The 23,498-nt window shown below is 43.7% G+C and overlaps 1 protein-coding gene across 3 annotated transcripts in view; it reads right to left on the bottom strand.

The window, feature by feature from the left end:
- Positions 1-22,669, bottom strand: part of PTPRA (protein tyrosine phosphatase receptor type A) — a 139,544-nt gene extending 116,875 nt beyond the window's left edge. For all 3 annotated transcript variants that reach the window (XM_053402076.1, XM_053402077.1, XM_053402078.1), the window contains exon 1: positions 22,561-22,669. The gene's annotated coding sequence lies outside the window, so the exon portion shown is untranslated. The remainder of the gene's footprint in view (positions 1-22,560) is intronic.
- Between the last annotated feature and the right edge of the window lie 829 nt (positions 22,670-23,498).

Raw genomic sequence — 23,498 nt, 5'->3', positions numbered from 1 at the left:
AACTGTGAAGACCACACAACCCACACTGGCCCAGACAGCTTTGTGTTCTGATGTAAGGGGTACTTGGAGTGTTGAAAATATAGACATGCAGGGAGAGGGTAGCTGGCTGGGCCAGGGAGGTGATTAATGCCTCTTTCTGAGAGGTGGTGGTCCCTGCCTGCTTAAAGGTGGCAGTGTTAAAACCACTGCCCAAGAAACCCTCTCTGGATTCAGAAAATCTAAGTAATTTCTAGACAGTTGCCAATCTCCCCTTCTTAGAGAAGATTCTTAAGTGGATGGTCGATCGTTTTGGCCCCAAGTGTGCCTCTTGGCGGAGGGGCGCATGAAACCAGCAGACAGCCACCACTGAGAAAGCCTGTTCTCAGGTTGTCATCCTCCACACCTCCGTCAGAGGGGGCACACAAGAGGCGAATGCAGGGTCCAGGTCAGTTCATGTGGGAAGTGGTGGTCCTTGGAAGTACAGTGGTACCTCGGGTTAAGTACTTAATTCGTTCCGGAGGTCCGTTCTTAACCTGAAACTGTTCTTAACCTGAAGCACCACTTTAGCTAATGGGGCCTCCCGCTGCTGCCATGCCGCCGGAGCACGATTTCTGTTCTCATCCTGAAGCAAAGTTCTTAACCCGAGGTAATATTTCTGGGTTAGCAGAGTCTGTAACGTGAAGCGTATGTAACCCGAGGTACCACTGTATTGGAGTTATGAGCCGCTTAACCAGCACTTTGAATTGAGCCTAGAAGCTACCTGATATCTATGCATACATACACACAAAGTCTTGCAAGTACAGTGGTGCCTCGCAAGACGAAATTAATTCGTTCCGCAAGTTTTTTCTTCTTGCGAGTTTTTCGTCTTGCGAAGCACGGTTTCCCATAGGAATGCATTGAAAAGCAATCAATGCGTTCCTATGGAGACCGTCCGGGGACAGAGGGGAAGCGCCGCGCACCTTCCCCTCTGTCCCCGGACCTGTTTAAAGCAAGGGGCGGCAACGGGGAGAAGATCGCTTCTCCCCGTTGCCGCCCCTTGGTTCAAAAGGGGTCCGGGGAGAGAGGGGAAGGCGCGCGCCGGAGATTGCGGGGCTGGCAACGGGGAGAAGCGATCTTCTCCCCGCCGCCCCTTGCTTCAAAAGAGGTCCAGGGACAGCGGGGAAGACGCGCTGCGCTTCCCCGCTATCCCCGGAGCTTGCGGGGCAAGCTTCATTTTGCGAAGCAAGCCCATAGGGAAATTCGTTTTGCGAAGCGCCTCCAAAATGGAAAACCCTTTCGTCTAGCGGGTTTTTCGTCTTGCGAGGCGTTCGTCTTGCGGGGCACCACTGTATCTTGAGATTAGCAGATACTATGGCATAAGCTTCTGTGGAGTAGAACCCACTTCATCAAATGAGGTGGGCTCTAGTCCACAAAAGCTTATGCCATTAAGGTGCCATAATACTCAGTTGTTTCTGCTGCAGTACACAGGTACTTCTCTGGAAATTGTTGCTCTGTGCATAAGGCCCATTGTGTGGGAGGAGGGACGAGAGAAAGAAAAGCTTTCTTCTTGCTTTTCTAGCTAAATATTTCTATTCACGTACACAAAACATTTTTCATCACCTTCCCACAGTTATTTTATATTTAATTAAGTTTTTTAAAGCATTAAACATTTCTCCTCATTCTTTAAGCTGTTGTTTGTAATACATCTACTGCAACAGCAGCAACTTTAGTGTAAAGGCCACATTAATTCCTTGTAAAATGCTAGTTTTAACACCATAGCAACCCATATTACATAGCAGAGACATACATTAGGAAGTTGTTACTCATCTACCACAATATCATTGTTTGAGAGTTGCGGTAACAGCCCAGAAGGTTCAGCCTGCTGCTCAAACTAAAAGTTATGCAGTCCTACCAGGTTTTCATTTTTCCACTTTGGCAGAACTGCCCACAAAAAAATTCCAGGAAGTTCTGAATCAAATATAAGCAACCTCATGGTCCTTTTCAGCACAGAGGTTACACTTGCCAAGTGCATAGGTGAGCCTCAAATTCCTTTAATATATGAGCCAAGCAGCAAGAATCCCAGGGTGGGGGTGGGGAATATTTAACTTTAAATTCAAGCAGCAGCAAGATGGTTTTCACATTTTAAAAAAGCAAAGCATAAATACAGATACCATACACTTCATTATCAGTCATATTCAATAGCACTTTCTGGTAACCACCAGTACTTTAAAAGGAAAACCAAGCCAGTATAAAAGGGAGGTATGAAATCCACACATATGCAGAATCTCAACCCCCCCCCCCCCCGGAATGTCTCTTGGAGATTCAAAGCACTGCACCTTCTGTTTCCATTAACACCACAGTCCTGTGTATCTGCCATGCTCTCTCTTTCAATCCAAAACATCCTCCTATCACAAAATCAAGTTTGTTGCCTCTAAAAAAGAGGCCCAGGCTAACTGGAAAGAGTCTAAGCGGAACTAAGAACCACTCTTCCTGTACAGTCTATTTGCATACACCTCCAGCAGGTCTTTCAACCAAAAGGTGTGGGTTAACTAATCCCCTTCCTGCCTCTCTCCCTACCAGGACACATTTTTTCCTTCCAGTAGCACCTTAAAGACCAACTAAGTCTTAGTTGGTCTTTAAGGTGCTACTGGAAGGAAAAATTTTTTTTGTTTTGACTATGGCAGACCAACACGGCTACCTTTCTGTAACTGATACCAGGACACATGTTTACTATAAAATTCTATTTTATTCAGTGGGCAAGGTGGCAGGATGTAAAAAAAAAAAAAAGCAAGAACACAGTAAATTAGCACAATAAATGCACCAATAATGTCATAGCAAGCAATTAAATGCCATTAAAATATTTAAGATAATAGGACAACTTCACCAAGCACCTTAAAGATAGGTGCTTAGTGAAAATGACTCAGGCAGGAATTCCACAGTCTGGATGAAGACCGTTTCTTCAGTAGCAATCTGTTGAAGCTCAGAGCAGCGAGGGCTTCTGAATCAGATCTTAAAAAGAAGTTAAGCTTCATGCAGAAAAAAGAGACTCTCCCAGTACCCAAATCCCAAGGCAAAAACCAGCACCTTGAATTGGACTGGGAAGCCAACTAATAGTATGCAAAGTTCTCCAAGTACAGTGGTACCTCGGGTTAAGAACTTAATTCGTTCTGGAGGTCTGTTCTTAACCTGAAGCACCACTTTAGCTAGTGGGGCCTCCTGCTGCCGCTGCGTCACCGCTGCACGATTTCTGTTCTCATCCTGAAGCAAAGTTCTTAACCTAAGGTAATATTTCTGGGTTAGCGGAGTCTGTAACCTGAAGCGTATGTAACCCAAGGTGCCACTGTATTGGTGTCAGTGTTTGCAACAGCCAGCTCCAACAGACATTGAGCCTGCTGCCATTTCCAAACAGCCTTCAAGGGCTGCACCATGTCTGCCACTCTCAGGATCTAATTAGCAGCCACAGGAAATCCTAATCCTTGTTCTCCCCCATTCAGTCTAATTTGGCCCTTAAGGGAGTGGACTTGTTTAGTATCATTCCTTGTGTACAGAAAGCCGAACTAAAATCTGTCCCTCATCTCCGAGTAAAAAATTCTGCAGTTTAAAAGGCATGTGGGCAGCCTGGCTGAAGGTTCTGGATTGTGCTTCAAGGTTTTATGAAGGCCCTGTTTAGCTGCAAACCAAACTGGTTTCTATACCTATAAATACGCATACTCGTTCAGAAAATATAAAAATTTCCAAATGGAATTTGAGCATTTAGAAGTGCTTAGTATTATGTTTCCCACTGCAGTGTGGTATAGTGGTTACAGTATCAGACTAGGACCTGGGAAACCTGTACAGTAGTATCTGACAAAGCAGTTCTGTTAGTGCAATGACTTTTGGAAGTGCAAAATAACTTCTCCTTCTCCCCGCATGTCCTCCCAAATCTGTTCTGGGGTTTTCCCAAATCCTCCAGAACATATTTTGGGAGGGTGGATGGAGAGGAGAGAAAGGCAAAATTTCATTGTGCAAGTGGAAATCCTTGTGCAAGCAGAAATACTTCTTTGGATATTGCCCCAGGGTTAAAATCCCCACTCAGCCATCAACCTCACTGGGTGAACTATCTCAGAGAGCTTTTTTGAGGATAAAATTGGGAATGAAGGAACCATGCATGTCACTTTGAGCTCCTTAGATGAAAGGTGGGATATAAATGCAGTAGTAGCAGTAATCATCATCAACAGGAATTGAGAAAAGGCAATAATTACCTCCTCTGGATATCTAGGAATTCTTGCATTTAGAAAGGACCAGCATTAGTCCTCAAAAGAGAGGACAGCATCACTAATAATAATAGTAATAGTAATAGTCATAGTCATAATAATAATAATAATAATAATAATAATTATTATTATTATTTATACCCCACCCATCAGGCTGGATATCCCCAGCCACTCTGGGTGGCTCCCAACATAATATTAAAGACACGATAAAGCATCAAACATTAAAATCTTCCCTACACAGGGCTGCCTTCAGATGTCTTCTAAAAGTCAGATAGTTATTTATTTCCTTGACATCTGAATGGGAGGGTGTTCCACAGGGCGGGAGCCACTACCAAGAAGGCCCTCTGCCACTAAAAGGTATTCCAACAGTTGCAAGAAACAGTTTTAATTTAAACAGAACTACCCTAGTTCCTGTTTTCACACCACAGATCCCAGTGCATTACAGCAGAACGTCTTCGTCAGGAGCACTGTTTTAAGAATATATTCTTATGCTGCTCCAAAGAGCACTGTCAACACTACATAGTTCAACAATGTAATGTATAAAGTAAAACCATAGCCAGCATTGGCATTGGTGTAGTGTCATTTTGACAAGCAGTGGATGCCACTGATAGATGGAGCAAAAAGAAGGAATTTGTAATGCAATTCCCAGGTTTGCCATATATTTTACCACCATGGTTATTACTAGCACACAATAATATGGCCAGGAGCAAGACAGAACACTCTTTTCCTTTCAAAATATACTTCAGGCAAAGCATGAAAATTAACTATGTGATAGAAACTTGTGCAGATCATGAGGACTGTTGAGCCTTAAAATACTAACACAAGACCCAAAATTGTAGAAAGACCAGTCACTGTCCTAGTTCACATGTCAATCTAACTATGGCTTGGTTACAGCTTGTGGAGAATCTGAAGAAAGCTAAACCACAAGCCTAAGTTCGGACAACATGCTACGCAAACTATGACTTAAGCTTAGTACAGAAACTGCTGCCATCTCCCCTCCAAGAGCCCACATATTTGCAGTAAGCCACTGCTTGGCTTAGTATAGCATATCATGACACTATCAAACAGGTAGAAAGATGAGAAAGGAGAAAACATTCTTAAGAAATACTTTAACAAACAATAATCCCTTAAAACCCTTCTTTACCTTGAGATCAAGTCATATGCAACACAGATCAGAACCACATCAAAAGGCTCGTGACACCTCATGGCTTAGAGTAAACCATATTAAGAATCTCCATATATTCCAGGAAAGGGATCCTGGCCTCTGCCCAAGGAACTCTACACTCTCTCACTAATTTCTACTAGTAAAGTTCTTCTCTTTGGTTTGCTACAGCCCAAAAAACAATTCGGTTTTTTAAATAAAAGAATTGGGATATTTCTGACTTTCAAGTTAAGCTTGGGTGTATCTCGTTTGTTCTCATTGTTTGGGGGCAGTGGGAGGAAGAAATGAAAATAGATGGTTTCAAACAGGAAAGCTTCCAGTGCTGTATAATTACCCAATACAGGCAGCATGTAAATCCTTGCAGTGTCAGACCTACAATGACTCTCACACATTCGAGAGGTTCATTTTCAAAATGAATCATTAGCAGGGACAACTCACAGATTGGGTAGATGGCTCCTTTGAAAGTTCGCCACAGCTTGTTGCAGCAGACGGAACCAACTTTCCTACCAACTGTTGAGTTTTTGCATATTACAATTAAAAAGGCACCCAGCCAGCTCACTGCCAGGTAGGACAAGGATGCCAGTCATCTGACAGCCAAATATGCCCAACTAATCCTATTACTGTATTTAATACTTAGCATTTATAGAACACCTTCAAAGACCTACACCTTCAAATACCTACAGTTCTTCACACAGAAAGAAGAAGAAGAAGAAGAAGAAGAAGAAGAGGAGGAGGAGGAGGAGGAGGAGGAGTTTGGATTTGATATCCCGCCTTTCACTCCCTTTATGGAGTCTCAAAGCGGCTAACATTCTCCTATCCCTTCCTCCCCCACAACAAACACTCTGTGAGGTGAGTGGGGCTGAGAGACTTCAAAGAAGTGTGACTGGCCCAAGGTCACCCAGCAGCTGCATGTGGAGGAGCGGAGACGCGAACCTGGTTCCCCAGATTACGAGACTACCGCTCTTAACCACTACACCACACTGGCTCTCTTAAGAACATCCATGTGTAAATGTTATCTTATTTTATTATATCATGGAGTAATCTTCAAATATCTGAACGGCTGTCCCATGGAGGATGGAGTAAGCTTGTTTTCTCCTGCTCCAAATGCTAGGATCTGAACCAATGGCTTCAAGTTACAAGAAATCAGATTCCGACTCATCAGGAAGAACTTTTTGGTGATAAGAGCTGTTCAACAGTAGAACAGACTCCCACAGAAGTTGGATGGCCATCTGTCATGTATTATTTAGTTGAGATTCCTGCATTGCAGGGGGTTGGAATGGATGATCCTTGGGGTCCCTTTCAACTCTAGGATTCTATCTAATAGCACTGGTAGGAAATCTTGCTTTCCAGACTTCAGGACCACCCATCTGCACACAAACTTTTAGAACCACAACCTAACTCTCCCTAAAAAGCTTGTTTTGCCCTTTCATCTTCCTAGTTAAGCTCCACAACACAGCCTTCCATGCTAGCTTTCTGAAAAGGAACACAACTCCAAAGATTTAGTGATGAGGAATATGTGGCCCTCCACTCCAGATGTTGGATTACAACTCACATCATTCCCAACCCATGCTGGCCAGAGCTAATGAGGAATGGAATCCAACAACATCCAGAGGGATATAGGTTCCCCATCGGTGGTTTAGGAAGAAATATGAAGTACACACAAAAGTGGTCATCTCAGCAGTATAGAATACAAGTGTCCAAGACAGAGGATTACTACTGAGACCATTCTATTGCACTTGCCCTTTGAACTGGCATGACATTTTCTTCTTGATGAAGTGCTCTGAATGACTTGAAGGTCAGTGTCACCAATAAATCTGGTCCAATAAATTAACACTTTTAATTAATTTAAAGGGTAGGGTGATCATCATGCAAGTCAATCATCTGAGGCCTCCATTTTCTCCATACCTTTTTTTTAATGTAGGAAAGAAAACCTACCAAAAAAATTTCATTGGCATACACTATGAAGACAACACAATCAGAGTATCTTGCCTCCAAGAGAATCAAGACTTAAGCTGCAACATGTTGGGGGAGATAAGACCGAAAAATGTAATGCTGATTCTGTTAAAGCTTCAGAAACGAAACAGCCCTAATTCCTTGCTTTTAAAGTTTTAGGATCCTCAAGCCTACTGAAGGTTATTTCTTTTTGGGGGGGATGGAGTTAGGATAACAAGGCAATACTAAATTATTCTTGAAAATTAAAGCCTGGTTCTCATGCACTTATATGAGAAAAGTGGGGACGGTTGTAAAAAGCTTAGCAGAATCTCACAATAAAATTAAATCCAGACAAAATCCTCACAAGTAAAAATCCTGCTTGTTTTGTCACAGATGCCATATCAATTTCTCTCCTCGGTCCTGGAGAAAAATCTGCTCTGGGAAATTAAACATGCAGCAATATACAATCCATCCATGCAGCTGTAAAGACAACCCAGAGTTAATCTCCTCCAGCCAACTGCCAGGTATATTCTCCAATATAATCAAACCTACCTAATCTACAGTGTGTCCAGACATTATAGATGTATAGCTGCATGGCTTTGGTGGAAACCAAATCTGCTATCATATCTGTGCCACTGGGTGATTAATTCCATGGTTTTTTCTGACCTAGATGAACACATACATGAAGACATTTTGAAATACTGATTGGATATATATTGCTGAATCCTCTGAAAAGTTCCTCCTGGGAGACTCTTGAGAATTTATCTGTGGCTTCCAGTTTAATGCATTATATTTTGTATGGATAGCAACGGTGGTTAAGCAGGATAAAGAAGATGGTTAAGCTGAAGTCACTAAGCATGGAGTTGGTATATGGGGCAAGAAAAATAATACTTACAAAGGATAAGTGGCCAGAAACAGCTTTGGTGATCTAAGCTTAAAAGCACTGATTTTCAAATTGTGTTCCAGGGAATACTAGGGTTCCTCAGGAGCTCATCATGATTTGTCTACTGAAAATAACTGCACTAGGGGTCATGTTTTCCTGACAGGCAACTCACCACCACACTTCCACTTCTGCAGCCACAGCAACATTCTAGGACAGTGGCTCCATAACTTTTTGCATAGATCACTTGAAAATTGCTTAGGGTCTTGGCGGGCCACTTAAAATATTTTCTGCCTGCTGGAGCAATTGCAATACATTGTGCTAGAAGCTGCATGAATTTCAATTGCATTTCTATACTTCTTTTATCTTTGCATTACAGCTGTTACTCCATAGAATTAAAATTGTAATACAATAAAATACAACGTAATAAATAAAAGAAGCCTTAAAAATACAATTAAAAAGCAATATAAATATTTAAGGTGGACCTGCTGCAGAACACCTGAATGAAGCTCGCAGACAAAGTGAATGAAGTCCTACAAGAAAGGTACAGGACCTTCTATCACCTGAATATGTTGCCCATAACTCTTTAAAGAATCATTTTAAATAAACACAAATCACAGTAGAATGGGTTCCTTAAACACAGAAAGTTTGGAAGCAAGTTCCCAAGAGGTTGTGACAGGTACCTACTATATATCAGATTATGTCTGCCCCCTGCCAGAAACATGCACCCTACTGTCTAAATCAAAATTCCTCCCTCCATATAAAAATAGCATGTCAGTGTTCTATGTCCTGGTCATGCCATTTTCCTGTGTATAGAGAGTTTTCCGCATGAGAGCATGGGTAAACATGCATCTCCACATGTCTTCATCCCCTTCCGTAACTGAAATGTAGGCTATTTTGCAAAATCTAGGGCATACATAATTGATACTTGCAACACTATTAACCAACTTGTTTTGTAGGCTGCAACTCCATTGGATACCAAACTAAACCAGCCATTAAAAGGACCCACTGGATCCTTCCACTTCCAAGTTGCTGTACAGTGACCAACTTACCACCTCAGGCCTAGTTTGGAAAAACGGTGGGGGAGGCAGGGGTCAGAATCGGAGTGGGAGAAATCACTTTATAGTGTCCTACCATTAACCAGCAAACACAGAAATCAGAAACACTGAATCAATGCTTTAAAAAATATCACTGTCCCTATGAGATAGAAGAGTTCTCTTTTGGAAAACAGATGTGCATTACAATTCCCTTTTAAAAACACCACCACAATGCAGTGTAATTGCCCGTAGTGAATGCACAGCAGACATCACCGGGGGGGGGGGGGTTATCCTAGAGCTTTCTGCTGGTTGTATCAACTTACATGTTTTCCCTTGTTTCAAAACACTCTACCTTCCCCCAACCCATACACACCCTTCCCCGAGAGGCCTTCCTGTTGAGCTCTCCACTCAAAACAAAACCTCACACACAGGAATTCCATAAGAGTCATCGGAGCTTAAGAGATGAATGCAACATTTCACTGCTTTCCCCCTTAACCAACAGCAAACCCCTTCTGTGGCTGCAATCCTAAGGACAAACGGGGAGCCACATTGCACTGAGCATAGCAGGACAGATGCATTTCCAAGGGATAGTTCGAAGGGCCAAACCAAACATTAGGAGGGAAAGAAAGGCAGAGGCAGCTATGGGAGGCTGCCCACTTCTTCATAACAGCAACAGGAGGAGGGAATTGTATTTAACCCCCAAGATGCTGTTTGCCTCCTAGAGAAAAAATACAGGCCTCCTTGGAGCAAGTTTCACTCTAGAGAGACTTCTAACTGGGAAAATCACGCGGTGGGAAGGTAGCCCCCCATCTGCATTTCCTTTTTAAATAAAAACCCACACATACGCCTACATTTCCTTACACACACGAGATTTATCACAAGCAATCCTATATAACATGGGTAGGCAGACTAAGGCCTAGGGGCCGGATCCGCCCCAGTCGCCTTCTAAATCCAGTCCGCAGATGGTCCGGGAGTCAGCGTGTTTTTACATGAGTAGAATGTGTCCTTTTATTTAAAATTCATCTCTGAGTTATTTGTGGGGCCTGCCTGGTGTTTTTACACGAGTAGAATGTGTGCTTTTATTTAAAATGTATCTCTGGGTTATTTGTGGGGCATAGGAATTTATTTATTTTTTCCCCCAAAATATAGTCCAGCCCCCCACAAGGTCTGAAGGACAGTGGACCGGCCCCCTGCTGAAAAAGTTTGCTGACCCCTGCTATATAACATGCACTTTTGGCCATGAGGAAGCCACTTCCTCCTTTGGTAGTACCATTTGCAAGCAGGGGGAGCAGATTAATGACCCACAGGCCAGAGGCTCCCCACCCGTGGCCTAAGCACGTTGAGCATCTTGGGCAGAACTAGGTCAATGAGGGAGTGGAGCAATTAGGCCCATCAGGATTCAGAGCTTGGCTGCCAGGACATTTTGGTCTAACCACACCCACATATGCAAAAGAAGATACTTTCTTTGCACCCCGGCTTGACCTCTGAACTAGCCAATGGCATATAGATATCAGGTGATTTGATAGGTGGCAGCCCCAACCCACTGTTAAAGTTGTGCACTTCCCCATCCTAATGTAAAGGAGTGGGCTTTATAAATGCCATCAAATTACAATTTAGGCTTGGTACAGTTCTCCCAGCTGGGGCACAGAACTCCTGAATTAGGAGGTGGTTATGAATACCTGGACTGTGGGAATCATCAGCTGTTCCTGGGGGGATGATCACTCCATCTCAGGGGGGGTGCAGTTTCCCATAAAAGCATTTAATATTCCTTTCCCCCAGTTGGCAGTTATGCATGCACATAAAAAAAAAAAAAAGCTCTGCACGTTTGCTTGTCAAACCGATGAGATACACCAGGCTGGTCCAGAAGGAGGCAAGAGTTAATGTGAAATTATTTTCAAAACCTCTCCCTTTTTAAAAAAATAAATCCTTCCCTCCTTGTTCAAGAAGTTTAATAGCATTTAAATGGAGCAGCCCTTTGTACACAGGTTAGGATGTATGCTGATAAGCACGGACACTCGTCTGCTACACATGGTTGCATGTACTCAAGCAGAAGTGAACACAAGAACTGCTCCCCTTGCATGGACTAGCAAAGTTTCCTTAAGATTTATTAAATTACCAGAATACCAATGTGAAGTCTCAATTATAAGGAGATGCCAGCCTGGACCTGCATGTGACCTGCACCATAATCTGCTTTATAAAGATCCCATTCATAGAATGTCCTCACAGTTGAAAACAAAAGAGAACCCGCAGCTACCCTACAGGACATTTAGGCCTAGGGAGGATCCCATGACTGTCAAAAACAGACAGTATATGGTTGTTAAGCATCAGCAAAGCAGGGGAAAGGCCACACCTCTGTGTGCTCCCATTCTGTACTTTTTAATACTAACTTGCATCAGTAGAAAAAGAGCAGGCATTTTTGCCTTTAGGTATGACCTACAGACAAATCTAGGCAACCTCTCTCCAATTTGGACAAAAAACCTCAAGGTGATTGAGACTAAAAAGATCGTGTCTGCTCTCTCATTCTGTTGGCAAGCAGAAGTCACTTTCATATTCCTGTAATGCTATCTAATTTACTGGCACTTGTTTTAATAAGTGATTTTGTGGTACTGCAGATAAAATCCAATTTGCCAAACACATCTAAAGTCCTGGGATTTCTTATGCATATGTGTGTACTGATGACACTATGCTGAAATCCATTATAATGAACAGCAGTATAAGACTTTTTCATCATCATCATCATCCCAATGCTAGTTAGGAATAGAGTCCCTGTTCAGACATGTTCACTCACTGGGTGAATTTCAGCCAGTCCTCTATCTCTCAGCCTAACCTACCACAGGTTTGCTGTAAAAATACGTGGAGAAGTAAAAGAGCCACATGTGCTATCTTTGGTGGTAGAATGGAATTAAGACTATTTCAGTAGAAAAGTTCACATTAGCTACAAAAGGTCAGAACTACACCCCCAAAGAGTATTATCTGTAAAATGAGATAGACTGCTGATTCAGAAACAACATTTCCGCTTGCCTATTGGTGGTAGCAGTCACAGTATTAATTGGATTTATTCATCAGTTGTAACGGAATGTCTCAAAGCAACTTACAATGATAAAAGCCTATATAGCAGAAGGTATTTTAAAATTTGTCAACAATACACTGGTCTGGTTTGCAAGCAATCCTGCAAAACTACAGAGGCAGTGTGAACTTTACTGAGGGTGGACCATAAACCCCAGAACTCCACATTGGTCAACAATGCCCCCCCACTCCAAATGCAGAATATGTACCTATGCAACAACCACAACAGAAACAACTTAAAAGTCCATAATATGACTGGGAAACAAAACACATTGCCTCAGTCTGGCCTGAACAGAACTGGCAAGTATTACACAGCTGCATAAAAATGGCATAAGCTTATTAAAGGGTAAGCTTATTAAATGGCTAACAATAAGCACTCCTGGTTCCCAGTCGTAAGGCACACACAGTTTCAATTGCCTGGCTTTCATGACAAATAAAATAAGTTAAATCAGTCAATACGCAGAATGCACATGCATTTCCTGTGCATTCTGATCAGGATCAGAAAAGGAGCCCAATGAGCCCAGCTGCTCTTTTTGCCAACAGCAAATCCACTGGAAGCTGGACACTAGCTGCACTATGAACTAGAGATGTATGCACATTTAATTCTTAAACTCAGTTATCTTTGATGCAGCTGAAACGGTAACTCCTATTCACGTTCAGAAATTTAAGACAGATTGTTTTTGCTAGCAAATTTCAAAATACCGGTACTTTCCCTCTAGAAAGACTGACCTGAAGCTTTTATTCCACAAAAGCAAAAAATAAATAAAATCCCCAACAATTCCTGCCGTTGCATCTGCTGAATTGTTTTGTAGCACTAAGCATGGCAGGTTCTAGTGATCCATGCACACCATCCCCTCCCTTCCCATTATGCCTCTCTCTTCTAGAAATCCCCAGACAAAAAACAGAAAAGAAAACCCACAAGCATTTTCACAGCATCCGGTACATTCTCAAACTTTCCCAGAGCTGGAGGGAGAGAGAAAAGTGGTTACCAATTCAGAACCTAACACAGAAATTCAAGCGTTGGAAGAACACTGCATGCAGCATAGTTTAGCCCCAGAGGCCCCTGGCAGGGCCAGACCCATTCAGTTTACAACAAAAACTCAGCACCTCATAACAAATCAAGTATGGAAATAGACAACATTAAAATGGGCCAGAATTCCTTTTACGCCAATATCTGCTGCTCCCAGGTTTTAATGTCATTCTATATTTAGCATGAGAAAGAGAGAAAAGAATCACTCCCTTCCTTCCTGTCATTTTTTCCATCCCTGGATGACACCCCAGAATATAAAAAAAATAAGTCAATTACATCTGAACTGGACTTTTGCTCCGCCCAGTCAAGCACTAACTGGAAGCGGTGCAGGCTTCTCTACAAATGTCTGGAAGGAACAGTACATGGGAATACATCAGCACATGTGTATGTGCACACACAGCGAGAACTAGAAGACTGTCCTCACCCCTCAACAGGTTTTGCTTATGAGTGAAAACTTTATCTAAGATGAAGAGAAAGATATGATGAGGGAGTTGTGGAAGTCAACAGCTGAGATGTGGGGAAGGGCCATAGCTCAAGAGCAGAACATCTGACTGTATGTAGAAGGCCCCAGGTTCAAATCTCAGCATCATCTTTTGGACTGGCAGAGATTCCCTGCTCGAAATCTTGGAGAGCTGCTGCCAGTCTGTGTAGCACCTACCAAACTAGATGGACCCAACAGTCTGACTCAGCATAAGGCAGCTGCTTGTGTGCCAAAAAGAATGACGGAAAATGCGAAGCCATAACTAAATCTAGTTTTGTCACTTCTGTGACCAACTAGATTCCTAGCCCATCACTCTTACACACTTATGCCGTTTTGCCCTTGGTCCAATGCCATCACCGTATTTTTCACTCTATAAGACGCACCAGACCACAAGACGCACCTAGTTTTTGGAGGAGGAAAACAAGAAAAAAATATTCTGAATCTCAGAAGCCAGAACAGCAAGAGGGATCACTGCACAGTGAAAGCAGCAATCCCTCTTGCTGTTCTGGCTCCTGGGATAGCTGCGCAGCCTGCATTCGCTCCATAAGACGCACACACATTTCCCCTTACTTTTTAGGAGGGAAAAAGTAAGTCTTATAGAGCAAAAAATACGGTATATTGCAAAAAGGTAGTGTTCTCAACCACCAAAAGAATCCAGTAATTCCAAAACTTAGTTTGTAGTGCATGTTTTGTTTCTATTGCCTACTGTGTCTTTCATTTCCATACCTATGCATAGGTACCATACATATTGGTCATACAATGATAGGACCCTTCCAGGAATTTCGAGGCAACCTCCACAATTAACTGTAATAAAAAGCAACACAAGAGGAAAACCCCTTACGCATTTCCACAAGCGAGGTCATTGTTTCCTTTATAAAGCTAAGGCTTGTTCTCAACCAAGTTTCACTTTCAAGGTGGTGGTTTGGATGAATAACAAATGATAGTCCATTTCAGCAGCTTTCGAAATAGCATGGAATTGGCGTGTGTTATAAGTAGTTAGTCCAATAAGGTCATATTAACCATTCTGGAGCCACTGGGAACCAAATAAATGCAAGCTTTGTGAATGCTTCGAGATGGTAAATTGACTGGAAGATGGGCGTCATGTGTACATGTTAGTGTGGTGAGTGCCGTACATAAATCAGGATGTGCCTCTGCAAGAGATAGGGCAAAAAGAGAAGGAATGGTGCTCCTTTTCCTGGTTATGGTTAGGAGAGATCATGGTAAGTAAGGGCAGGGAGAAAGAGATATAGTTGGAGATGGGTGGGGCCCAAATGGCTGCTGACCATACCTCTCCCTAATCCTCCATCCACATTGCAGTTATTTGGTGGGCAAGCTATTGAGTCATTTCCCTGACTCTGTTTTTGAAGTGTGCTGCTATGTTTCTGCTTTTCTGGGATTTGATTGTTTCTTCTGCTATTATATTGTTATTACCTGCCCTCCACCCTAAGGTGCCAGGGTGGGTGACAACAACGAAAACACAAAACTGAAAAGAGTTTTGCAGCCACAGTCACAGAAATATGGTGGGTGCTAAAATATGCATCTCAAGCATCAAAATCAAGGGCAAAGAGGTGCTTATATTTTTAATAAGTTTGTTTGTTGTACATAGGGTGTCTTTGTCGTTGTTGTTGTTGTTGTTGTTCTAAACCACTTAAGAGACTGCTCTGGTATTAAGTAGCATCTAAATATATGAAATATATGAAATAGGTAAACGAACCTTAAGCAACTACTACTCACCTGCTGGGAGTAAGAATTACTTTCAGATGGCTACATAAATAATGTGTATATTCAGGCATGCTAGTAATTTTTGTAGAATAGTAGTTTTTGTAGGCTTCTGTGCTACGATACACAGTGTTACCTTGGTTCTCGGCCGGCTTAGTTGCCGAACAAATCGGCTCCTGAACTCCACAAACATGAAAGGAAGTGTTCCGGTTTGCAAACGTTTTTGGAAGCCAAACATCTGCCGTGGCTTTCGCTTGAGTGCAGGAAGCTCCTGCAGCCAATCGGAAGCTACGCCTTGGTTTTTCGAACGGTTTCGGGAGTCGAACGGACTTCCAGAACGGATTACGTTTGAGAACCAAGGTACCACTGTACTAATCATATGGCTGTTGCCTATATGATGCAGCAGAGCTAGGAAACTCCAAAATATCTGGTCTATTAGAAGTTGAATGGTGGCTTTTGAGAACCTTTACACAGCCCTAAGCATAATGCTTCTGAATTCCATTACTTACACACACACACACACACACACACACACACTTTGCCCTGCTCATGGGTGAGGCAAAACTACATAGTGCAAGAATAGGGTTCAGAAACAAAGATCAATTCTGCACCATTTGCTATATGGAAGAATCACAAAGGCAGAGCGCCAAATGGGGTAGACTCATATAGTCCCAGGCAAGATTAAAGTTAGTATAATGATTCCCATCACCCTTCCCCTCTGGATTTTCCTTTCATGTAATCTGCTTCATTTCCCCCCCCCCGAACATAGGGTAGCCGACATGGTGCCCTCCAGATGTTGAAGGACTAACTGCTAAAGATTCCACCATCCCTACCCACTGGCCAAGCTAACTGAGGCTGATGGGATTTGAAATCCAACAACATCTGGAGGGACACCAGTTCCCTGCCTGAAACCCTGGGAAGCCACAGCCAGTCAGTGCAGACTGTCCTGAGCTAGGTGAACCAGTGGGTCTGACTCAATAAAAGGCAGCTGCATATGTTCAATAGGGTAGTATGGGCCAGGCAAGGCTTTTCTAAAGATGCCAAACCACCTTTTCCCTAAGGGATCATACCAGGCTGGAGGAATTACACTTAGCAAAAAAAGAGAGACGTTTCCATTTCTAAACCATCCTGTCCCTAGGGCTTGGGAGAATGGTGTCAACATGAAAACACAAACATTGCATGCAGAGTTGAGGCACACAGAAAGCTGGAAGACAGGATGAGATTTTGATGCCAGGGCAATAGTGAGGGTGTAATTTGGCAAGCCACATTTTAGAAATGTCCTCGTCAGGAAACCTTACCATGGTATGTGCCTTAGAAAATCATGGTAGGTGCCTTAGAACATACATAAAGCACAGCAAACCAGCCCATCCAGTTCTTATGCTTTGGGAGATGGAAAAGAACCCAGTGTTCTTTAATCTTGCATCCCCAGATATTAGGCTACAGCTCCCATCACCCCTGACCATCAGGTAACCTTTTCTAGGATGATGAGAGTCCAACAACATCTGGAAACTAAAGTTGAAGAGCACTGTTCTCATTAGCTGGTTCAAAGGGGCTTCTAAAGTGCTACCTTATCCAGTGATTTGAAAGGGGCTTCTGAAGGCCCTTGCATGCAAAAAAAGGTCACCTGATGTCATTCTAACATCACACTGACATCAGGTAATTGGCAGGTGAGTGGAGACGGCTACACCTGTCAGACGTTGCCCATGAGAGGTGGAGGAGATAATGATCTAGCCAGATCAGGAACTATTGTCCTATACTTTTGAGGACAAGCGAACATGTTTACTCTACACTGAAGTAGGTCACCAGTGCTGAGTCCAGAGGTGCCTCCAGATGAACAGATAGAGAAGTTCCTTGTAAAATGGAAGCTGGGTTCTCCTCTGCAAAAAAGGTAATCCTAAATGCATATTGCATTATTAGTACATTTCTGCCTGTTTCTCAGATACAAACACATTCCCTTCCCTTTTCTCCCACATTCCTGTAGATGCAAACCTGTTATGATCCATCTGAGAACAAACTGAGGGCATGCTGTTAAATATGAGCATTTTACAAAGCACAGCTGAATCTCCCCACTTTCCATTACGAAAACAGGTATGGCCTCCCAATTTTAGGCTGAATGGCTAAACCGGAATAATTTTTCCTCCTTTACCTTTCACCATATAACCAGTAATCCAGTTAAAATAACATTTGCAGCCCACCTGTCCATACACACTTAGATTATGTGTGGCAGGTCAGCAGGCCTAGAAGCAAAATAAGCCAGCTCTCCAAAGTACAGCAGCTTAACTATTTGCTGCTGGCTAGTAGGCAAGTAACTCGGGCAAGCCTGAGATAATTAATGCTGGATTTTGAAGTCGTTTATTTAATTTACTTCTATGCTGCCTTTCCACAGTGAGCTGTGCCCAGGGTTGTGCATTATACTAACTATATTAGCCCATGCATCTGACTACATACCACAAAATTTGTTCTGTCTGAACTTTGAACAATTATAGCTACAACTTGCCATATGACCATCACATATGACCATCACCTATGCTATAACGTGTAACACACAGCTCAGTGGTAGAACATCTGCCTTGCATGCAGAAGGTTCAATCCCCAGGATCTCCAGCTAGAGCTGCACGAGATCCTGGCCTGAAACCCTGGAGAACTGATGCCAATCATGAGTCAGAAAGACCAGCGGTCCGACGTATCATAAAGCAGCTTCCTATGTTCTTACCTAGCACAAATAAACCTCTGTGCACATTTATCCTAGCAATCCATGATATAATGAGAACATGCTCCAATCCAAAAGGTGGTTTACTTCAGCAATCAGTGCCAACCGCTTCATGTGCTACTTTAGCCTCTAAAATTGTGCCAATTGGTTTACTTGTGAAATTTAGATGCGTACACACCTTACATCTATTCAAACAATAATTATAAAACAATTATGAATATAATTACATAAAATGGAGATACAAGGTGCTGCACCCTAAGGATGTAGGTGTATTTTAGTTTTAGCTAGCTAGGCAAATAAAGTGAACAGGTAGAAAATGAAAGCAATATTTTAGTGAACCAAGTTTAATCATCAGGTTTTAGAAACAGTAATTCAGGTTTTTTCACTATCATCCATAATCATAAGAAACCCTTAATTTTGGAGAAAGTCCAAAAGGCAATGTAATTGAATGGTAATATTAGCACAACATTTTTCTACAAGGAAGTTGAGCTGAAGGCTCATTATGCCTTCTAACAGCAAACTCAGGTGGCCAAGTTCTGACAAGAGGAAAATGTAAGTTTTGGCTGGGTGAAGCAGGATATGCAAAAGTACAACACCTTCATTAAAAACAGCAACAACAACCCCAAACCAGGCCAATGTGGACTGAGCATGCTCAGTAGCCTCCAAGCTGTGTCAGATGGGAGAAACAATCAAAAAGCAAAGCACAAAGGGAAGAGTGGGAAGAAGGCAGTGTGAATTGTGATGCTTGAGCCCTTTGCAGTTCATAGCATCATATAGGATAGCATGACTTTCTGAAAGCGCTTCCATTGGTGAGTTATATACAAACATTTGTTGCAGATTCTGCTTCTACTCACTTTGAATAAAGCATGTACAGAAGCAGGGTGTAAGTGTTACAGTTGACATCAAAGTTAGCTATCCAGAATCCATTTTTATTTCATTCATGTCCTCATAAATAGTAGTTCATTGAAAAGTCTAGAATAACTCAAAGTTTATTTTGACCCTAAAGCTTCACAGCTTTCCATTCTGCAATTTCACACAATTCAGAAAGCAAAAGGTCTGCATGGTTTGAGAAGTTTCTCTGCTTTTACACTCTGGAAGTTTATTTCAAATAATGGTGAATCAAGTGAGTCTAGGAGCTTGAGGCTGTATTGTCCCTTGCCACCATGTTGCAGGAACAATATGCTTAAAAGGCTCCTAGTTTGTTTGCTTTTAAGTCATCCAAGCATACAAAGTAGCAGTGCTATTTCCCACTAAAATTATTCTCTTTCCATCCTGGAGCTAAAGCCTTTTAACAGAGTAGCAAGTTAACAATGTAACTCATAACAATATCTTGAAACACTGTATTTCACAACCCATTCTGAAAAGCCATTGATCTATTAGTCCATCTATTGTCTCTATACTGAAAGGCAGTGGCTCTTCAGTCAGGAGACTTCCCCACCCCTGTCTTATGACATTTGCATGCTGTCCTACAACATAAAGTTATCTGGGTGCTTTACAATAAACAAGTACAAAAGGCGGCAAAAGATAAAACCATTAAAAATACAGAGACTGGGCCTCAGGTCTTCTGCATGCTTTTGCTCTAGCACTGAGCTACAGCTCTTTCCCCACCCTAAAACATAGAGATGAAAGCCAATAGAGATGGGGAAAGTCAACAGGGAAAATGGAACCAGGGAAGGAATAAGACTGTTCTCTTGAAATAAAAGCAGCCAAACATCATGGAGGGGCCTAGCTTTACTTTCAAGTAGGGTGCAGTCCAAGGGAACCATCTATGCATGATCTTTGTGGATCTCCATCTTTGAGGCCAATGGAGTGCAATGGTTTTTCACACACACACTCTACAGGGGATGGAAATAACGATGTGGCCATAAATAGGCTTGAACACAGCACATGCTCAATGCCCCTTGAAGTTAAGGCCCCCCACTGCATTTATCGTAATGTATACAGAAAAAGGGTGCGATCTTTTTGCACCTGACACTCAATGCTACAAAGATGCATTGCCAGAAACAGAGGTCTACAATAGGCAGGTCAATATCTACATCTATTCAGTCCAGAATGGGTTTTTATCTTCAGGAGGGACCGAATATACATTCCACAGCTGTGGTGTATTATCTACTTGGAGAGGAGCATCGCAAGGTGCTTATTGCACAGTGTCTATGAGGCTGAAGGTCACCTGCTAATGTGAAGGGACCAGGGCTCAATAGCAGAGCACATTTATTGCATGCACAAGGTCCCAGGACTGATCCCTGGAAATCTCCAGCAAAAGGATCATGTACCATGTTATCTGCTGGAGACCCTGAAAAGCTGGTGCCAATATGAGTAGACCAGGGGTCAGCAAACTTTTTCAGGAGGGGGTCGGTCCACTGTTCCTCAGACCTTGTGGGGGGCCGGACTATATGGGGGGGGGGATGAACGAATTTCTATGCACCACAAATAACCCAGAGATGCATTTTAAATAAAAGGACACATTCTACTCATGTAAAAACACGCTGATTCCCAGACCATCTGTAGGCCAGATTTAGAAGGCGATTGGGCCGGATCCGGCCCCCGGGCTTTATTTGCCTACCCATGGAGTAGACAATACTTAAGTAGCCTGTGCTGGTACAATCCTATGTTCCAACAAGGAAATAAGAAAGGGCCTGTAAACCTGAAGGGTACTTCTTCAAGCATGTGGAGGAAGAACAGAATATCTAGTCTAATAATGACCTCAGAAAGCAGAACAAAAGCCACAGCAAGGGGCATTTTCTAAACCCAGTTCACCACCACAACCCAAATAGAGAAGTGTTATGCCAATATATCAACCACAGTGTATTGGGGGGAAGATGACATTGTAGAAGGGGATGAGAGGGACACAGGCATTAAAGACTCTCCTCCATTAAACTCAGCCCTTAAACAGAGATCAATATGCATTTATTGATTCAAGCAAATGGAGACAGAGTGAGGAAGAATAACTGCTGAAGCAAGTAACATGAAGAGGGTATTCTTCTCCTGAAGTGTTCAGAGCATAACATTGTGCATGAAACCAATTAATAAGCTAAACATAATTTCTCATTTATCATATATGGAAAAAATAAGATGCATAAATAAAAAGCAAGAGTAGGTTAAACCTGTAGCCTTATGCACACTTTCCTAGGAGTAAGCACCAGGGAGACTTCCTCCCAAGCAAGCGAACTCCCAAACCCTATTCCACAATTAAGTTAGAAAGAGGGGGAGGAGCATGTGCATCCATCCACAGGAATCTTTTTTTCCAGTGGCTGGGTGAGGGGGGGGGGGCCCAGAAAGGGGCAGGAGGAGAAAGAGCAGGCCAGCTTTCCAGTCACAAAAAGAGGCGCCTGTATATTGCCTGTATGTTTTACCTCATATCTCAGCTTCCACAAACGCTAGAAACTGTGAGCTGTACCCAATGCTAGCCACACTCACAACAGACCCACTTGAACTGCATGGGCATAACTTAGGTTCACTAAGTTAGTCATGCTCATGCATTTCAATGGGTCTACTCTAAGTAAAAAGTTAGTTGAATACAACCTTAAAAAAAACCTGTGGGTTGTACCCAATGCTAGCCATACTCAGAACAGACCCATTTGAAATGCATAGGAATGAATAATTTCACTTCACTGTAAGGTTCGCCATGCCCATGGATTTCAGATGGGTCTACTGTATTCTGAGTAAAAAGTTTACTAGGATGGAAGTATTATTATTATTAAAAGAAAGCTGGCAATCTCATTTGGGTGGGAGCAATTTGGGGATTATAGTTCATTGGAGGGGCAATCTAGGGGGGGTACAGTTAATAGCTCACTGGGGTGAGGGCAAACTGGTACAACACATTGGAGGGGCAATTTGGGGATATTATTTTATGGGGTGGGGGCGATCTGAGAATTATAGCTTATTAGGTGGTGTGGTGGGGGCGACAGCCCATTTCCGAAAAATGACTGAAGGGGAGGGGAAAGCGTTGGCTAATAACCAACTTAACTTTCCTTCAGACACACACACACACACACACACACATATACATCTATGTATCTACACACACATACATGCTCACATCATAGGGGCCAAAGTGCCTTCAGCAACCGCCCCCCCCCCAAAAAAATTTGAGGGGGCCAGCGCCCTTCCCCTAGTTGATGGGCACTACCACTCAAATACAGTAGTGTGCGCCCCCTCGTCATGTGATTATGTGGGGCGGGGCTTGCCTGGCCCCGCCCCCCAGTATTGTATCCCAAGTCGGCCCTCTGGTATCCCCCTAAGCACGCTCTCGCGCGCCCTGTCTGTGGGCGTGGCCAGCGGGCGTTGGGGGCGGAGCAGGCGGCGGGATGACTCAGAGGGAGGAAGACTTACGGTTGCCGAGCGACGGAGGCCGTCGGGCGGGGGTGGCGAGGAAGGCACGCGGGGCTGGGGGTGTCGCGCTCTCTCCCTCTCCCTCAGAGCCCCGAGGCGGGCGGGCTCCTCCAGTCCCGGCTGCTGCTGCTGCTGCTCCTCCCCTTCCTGAGCGGCGGCTCCCGAGCCTGCCCGCCGCCCTCGCCACCGCGGTGCCGCTCCATGCACGACGGCGGCGGCGAAGGCGACTAGCCCAGCCTGAGGTAAATTCCCGGCGGCGGAACGGCGGCTTTAGCGGACGGCAATCCTCCGGGTCTCCCCTCTCCTCCTTCTCCTCCCGCGCTCTCCTCTTCCCCTCACGGCCGCGCCAGCTCCCTCCTCGCTCGGCTCCCTCGCCTCGCCCGCTCGCTTTGCCCGCCTTTCCTTCCCTCACAGGAGGCGGAGGAGGCCGCGGCGGCGCCGCCCCCTGCCAAGGCCCGCCCACCGCTCGCCGCTTGGAAGGAGCCCGCCGATTGGGCGGCCGAGAGGACGGCGCTGGTTGGATGCGGCGCGCCAGGGTGGCTCCGCCCACTTCCCACCTCGGGTTCGGCGGGCCTAGGTGGGGGGGCGGAAGGATTTGCCCCCTGCTCTTCTTCCTGAACTGTTAGTTTGGCCGCTGCTGCTGCTGCCGGGGCACGACGGGGGCTCCTGTTGATTACGATTATTGTCATGATTATTATATTACGGTTAATGTTACGCGCAGCCCCTTTGCAAGAATCGCAGCATTTTATCCATTTTATTCGTTTATTTTTCTGCTCTTGCAGAAGCAGAATTGGGGCTCATTATTCTTACTCTAACGTTATATAAGATATTATTAATACTAAATAAAAGGTAAAGGGACCCCTGACCATTAGGTCCAGTCGTGGCCGACTCTGGGGTTGAGGCGCTCTTCTCATTTTATTGGCCAAGGGAGCCGGCGT

Source organism: Podarcis raffonei, chromosome 9 (genome assembly GCF_027172205.1).
Source record: "Podarcis raffonei isolate rPodRaf1 chromosome 9, rPodRaf1.pri, whole genome shotgun sequence".
NCBI lineage: Eukaryota > Metazoa > Chordata > Lepidosauria > Squamata > Lacertidae > Podarcis > Podarcis raffonei.
Note: the sequence above shows the minus strand (reverse complement) of the source record. Positions and strands in the feature narration are given on the sequence as shown.